This window comes from Phalacrocorax carbo, chromosome 23 (assembly GCF_963921805.1).
Source record: "Phalacrocorax carbo chromosome 23, bPhaCar2.1, whole genome shotgun sequence".
In the NCBI taxonomy this organism is placed as follows: domain Eukaryota; kingdom Metazoa; phylum Chordata; class Aves; order Suliformes; family Phalacrocoracidae; genus Phalacrocorax; species Phalacrocorax carbo.
This window is the reverse complement of record NC_087535.1, coordinates 312,620-317,614: the sequence shown is the minus strand read 5'-3', so window position 1 is coordinate 317,614 and position 4,995 is coordinate 312,620. Positions and strand designations below refer to the sequence as shown.

Below are 4,995 nucleotides of genomic sequence, written 5' to 3'. Positions count from 1 at the left end.
CTTTCCCTTTCCCTTTCCCTTTCCCTTTCCCTTTCCCTTTCCCTTTCCCTTTCCCTCCCGTAGTGGTTTTAGGATACACAGCGTTCCCACTCCTGTGGCTGGAAGTTAAAGACTCCCACTTGCTCCAAGTAGCTGCACTGGGACCCGAAACACTCCAGTAGCTGCACTGGGGCCCCACGCGCTCCAGTAGCTGACACCACAGAGGAGGGGTGCCCACACCCCCCGTCTGACCCCAGTACCTGGCACCAGAAGGTGTGGCCCTGTTAGCCACTTCCAGCTCCCCAGAGCACCACGGCTTCTACCTGCCTGGGCTTTTTGTGGGGGTACCAACTGAAGCTGGTGCCGAACCCCACTATGAGACATCAGAGAAGACCCACAGGGGCTCAGCGCCAGGGAACCCGCTTCTCCCACTCCCATGGTGACTGAGCTGGGCCACATGTCCCTGGGGGATTCTCTGCAGTGTCCGGTGGCCCCAACACGCCTTCCTGACTGGTGATGGGGGTTGCCCCAGTGAAGGGCGTGGGCTGGGGGTCCAGGAAGGCTCGTGGGCCCAGAGTGGGGCAGAGGACCCTGGGGTCCAGGCTGCCTGTCCACGCTCCTCTCCTGTCCTGACACCAGACTGTGCTGTTTGGGGATGGTGCTCGCCAGAGCCCCAGTAAGAACCTGTTTCCCGCTGTGCCTCTAAAACACCGGGTGCCCCAAGGGCTGGCACCACCTGCCCTTCCCCTCTCCCAGCCTCCCAGGGGGACACTCCACTTTGCCCTGATCTGCCCTTTTCTGGGGGCACACGGTGGGTGGGAAGGGATCGCCTTTACAGAGACACCCCAGGCACCCGGGCTTCCTCAGCCCCTCTGCTCATTGCGGTGGTGTGGCCAGAGAGGACCCAGGCATCCAGGCGCTGGCAGAGGAGCGGGAACACGGACACGGACGCGCACACACATGCAGAGCGTTCCTTTACTGAAGGGGTTTATTGATTGTGAGAGGGAAAGGGCCCAGGGCTCCCAGGGGATCAGGTGGGCTCATCGAGGGACAATCATCTCCGCATGCTGCAGCAGGGGGACAGGACACGGGTGTCACCACTGGCTCCAGTCCTGAAAGGCAGAGTCCAAAATATGACCCCCAGTGTCTGCTGGGACATGAGAGGGGCCTTGTCCCCATCGTCTCTCTCTGCAGAGACCTAGGGAAGGAGATGGGAATTGCAGCCCGCAATACACCCACGACAGGGTCTTGGCTTTCCTGAGACCCCTGTGGCACCCGGAGCTCCGTGCCCCATGTGTCATTAACCCGGGATGCCCCTAAATCTCACAGAGCCCAGCCCAGCCCTCATGGTGATCCTGGGGGTCTGTATGGCGCCTGTATGCCTGGCCTGCACGGCAACCCTCGGGGTCCACAGAGCCCCACTGAGTGCAAGGAAAGGCATGGGGCCAGCTCTGTCCAGCTCACCCTGGGACATGGCTCCTGGGCAGTCCCCTCTGTTTCCCTGTCCCCTACCCAAGTTCTGCCCACCCCTGAGGGCTCAGGATCCTTTGTGGGGCTCGAGATGCCCTGATGCTGCTCACCTAGACATCAACGTCTGCAGCCACAAGTTTCTGGCGCACAAGCTCCACCTGCTTGTCAGCCACAGGGGGCTGGGGAGAAAGGGAGGGTTAGGGATGTGCTTGGGTGCACTGGGGTGTACTGGGAGGCAGGGGAAAGCAATGGGGTCTTTGGGGAGGGTGCTGCCGGGGGAAAGCGGGGTACATGATTTTGTATGGTGCACACAGGAAGCAGTGGGGGGGTCCTGGGGAAGGGGGCCTCCCTGGGCAAGCACTGGGGTGCAGGGTGCTCTCTGGGGTTGCCCTGGGGTGTACTGGGTCACGCTGGAGTGTCGTGGCCATAGGAGGCGAGGGGAGGAGGGCCTGGGGCCAGCCGAACTCGCGGTACCTACCTCAGCCCTCTTCACTCGCCCGAGCCTGAGTCTTCTCTGTTAAGAGACCATGAGGCCGCACTGGTCACTGGGATGTCCCCAGACCCAGCACGGGATGGGAGGACCAAATTGCCCTCCAGTTCCCCAGGCGTGTTGCCCTCCAGGTTCACCCCACTACTTACGTTCACGCAATAACTTCCACTTGCTTCAAATATTGCCTAGGGACAAAGAGCAAAGCGGTGGTCTGGATTGGGCCTTGGTGGGGCTGTGCGTGGGGCACAGGTGTCCCCAGTCCCTCCAGTCCAAGGGCTTCCCCCGGTGTGAGCAGGAAAATCCCTTCTGCTCCCCCCCAGCCCCATTCCTCTAAGCTTCACCCACGATACCCGCTCATGCAAGGACCAGGGGTGGGGCTGGAGACAAGGAGAGCGTGGGGAATTCAGGGCCTCCAAAGAGGACGGGGTGGGGGGGACCCAGAGACGGGGCGCTGGGGTGAATTAGCGCACCGCAAGGGACTGGGCCGGGGTGTTGAAGGGACAGGACTGCATGGGATGCGAGTGAGGGAATTCAAGCAGGGAGGCTACGGGGACTTCAAGTGCGGTGGTTGGAGGGGGCAGGAGGAAGAGGACTGCAGAGGACCGAAGCCAGGGGACTGGGAGCATGTTTGGCAGTGGGGGTTCAAGGAAGGGGATCTGGAGACTGTGCCGCAGTGGACTGGACGAAAGGCAAAGGACTGGGGGGACAGACGGAAGGAAAGGCATCGGGAACGCTTGAAGGGAGGGCATCTGGGGACCCCGGAGAGGACACGGCAGGGATCCCGGGCAGGAGATGCGTGAGGGAATCAAAAGGATGGGATGGGGAGGCCAAAAAGGGAGGGATGTGGGGCACCAAGACGAGAAACAGGTGTGGGCCCTTGTAGCAGTTTGTGGTGGCCCCTCCCGGGGAGGAGAGAGGTCTGACGATTCAGTGAGGAACCCGGTCTCTGGGCGTCAGAGGCTTAATTGCAGGGGAAGTGGAGGGAAGAGCTGGGATTGTGGGAGGGAGAAGGCTGCATTGCCCAGGGCTGGAGGTGCAGGGCAGCCTGGAGCAGCCCCTGGCTTGGGAAAGGGAGTGGCCAAGTCAAGGGCTTTTGTGCTCCCCGCTACCAATTTCACTCTGCAGGAGAGCTGGTGTTCTGCAGCCAAGACCCGTCCCCAGCCTTGAGCCCTCCCTGTGGCATTGGGGACTCACCTGAGCATCTTCTGGGGTGCACAGCAGGATGGTGAAGAGCAGGGCCACGCCGAGCACTGCGGCCTTCATCTTCCTCTGCCGAGTGGCAAGTCCTGGGTGAAGCTGGAGAAGGTGAGGGGCAGATTTATCCCTCCCAGAACTCCTCCTCGCTCCCCCACTCCCCACCCCGAGAGCCTCCAGGGCAAAGCCAGGCGTGGCAGAGACGCCAGCCCTGGCAACAAGCCCAGCCTCGGCACAGAGTAGCCCCCGCCTCCGGCACAGATCCAACCACTTTCCCCGACATCAGTCCAGCTTCCTGCATGGGGCAGCTGCACATGGAAGGGCCCAGGCATCTGGGGGTCGCGAGGGGAGGGCGGACAGAGCACCCCTGACAGCCGGACACCCTATGGTGACAACGCGCTGCTCCAACAGAAAACCGTCCTCCAACAGCCCCCCAAAGACAGATCCCCCCACCTCCCAGTGCCCCTCACCTCCCAGCACTGCCATCTCCCAGTGCCGCCCGCCTCCCACAGCAGTCTTTCCCTCCAGGACTTCACCAGAGATGATGCCAGCCTCAAACTAGGCGTCCCTAGGCAGAATTGTCTCTGACCCCTCTCCAGCGCCTTGGGTAAACAGGGGGCTGGGATTGACCCCTCTTCTTGGGGCAACAGGGACCCTGGGATGAGGAAACACGGGGAGGTGGGGGGACAACTCGGAGCATGGGCAATGGGGACAGCCAGGTGACTGGGATCTTCAGTCCCTGGAGGCAGTGTGGGGCACGGGTGAATGTTGGGCACCAGGAGAGGAGGGCTCCGCTTGAGAGAAGTGCTGGGCTTGGTTGTGGTGACCTGCTCAAGGCCACCCCATTTCCCCGACGCACTTATTCTTTCCGGCTGTGACACTCACGCGATCTGCCATCGCTGCTCTCCTAAAGGATGCAAGTGCCCCAAGCTGCAGAGGAGGGAGCTGGTGCCGCTGTTGGCAGGGACATATTCACAGTGAAATTGGGCATATATTGGGTCAACATGCTTGCAGCACTTATTCACTTGTCTCTTTCAGCAGCTCATTGTCCTGGTTTCAGCTGGGATAGAGTTCATTATCCTCCTAGGAGCTGGTGTATTGCTGTGTTTTGGATTTAGCATGAGAATAACATTGATAACACAACAGGGACTGGCTGGGTGTCAGTCAGCAGGTAGTGAGAATTGCGTAGTGCATCACTTGCTTTGTATACTCTATTTTTTTGTTTGCTTTTTCCTTTATTTCAATTATTAAACTGTTCTTTTCTCAACCCATGAGTTTTCTCAGTTTTACTCTTCCCATTACCTTCCCCATCCCACCGGAGGGAGGGCAGGAGTGGGCGAGCGGCTGTGTGGTGCTTAGTTGGTGGCTGGGGTTAAACCACAACAGCGATAGTCAGAAGTAACCACGTGTAATGACCAGCAAATCCTCTAGCCGCACTGAGCAACAGGCACTAGATTCATTGCCTGTACTGAGTTCATGAGACATCAACATTATGATAGCAGATCCATGAATACTTTGTAAGGCTGGCATGTTCCTCTGTTTGTTATGTTGCACGGTAATTCAAGCTACCACGCTGTGCTTCCCAACCATCATTCACTTCCAAAACCACGCAGCAGTCCATGTCACATTTCTGAAAGTAAAATAGTGCTCTATTTTAGGCCTATGTTTATAAGGGTGTGAGGATAATTTCTTTTTGTGAGCCACAAGCTGGGAATCAAAGGCCGGTGGTCAAAATCTGGTTTAGGTTTTGAAGTCAGTGGGAGGTTTGCCTGAGTTTCAATGAAGCTAAGGCATTACTGGTTTTGTTCCCATGATGATACAGACACCTGTCATGACTTCAAAGAAAGCCTGTCTAGTTTTAT

General features: G+C 58.6%; 1 long non-coding RNA gene across 1 annotated transcript; it reads right to left on the bottom strand.

Annotated features, from left to right (window-relative positions):
- Positions 1-949: 949 nt before the first annotated feature.
- On the bottom strand, positions 950-3,269 carry LOC135316913 (uncharacterized). Its single transcript, XR_010376113.1, has 5 exons — positions 3,134-3,269; positions 2,089-2,124; positions 1,928-1,963; positions 1,560-1,628; positions 950-1,091 (listed from the first exon to the last, which is right to left on the bottom strand). It is a non-coding gene; the product is annotated as an uncharacterized LOC135316913 (long non-coding RNA).
- Positions 3,270-4,995: the final 1,726 nt, after the last annotated feature.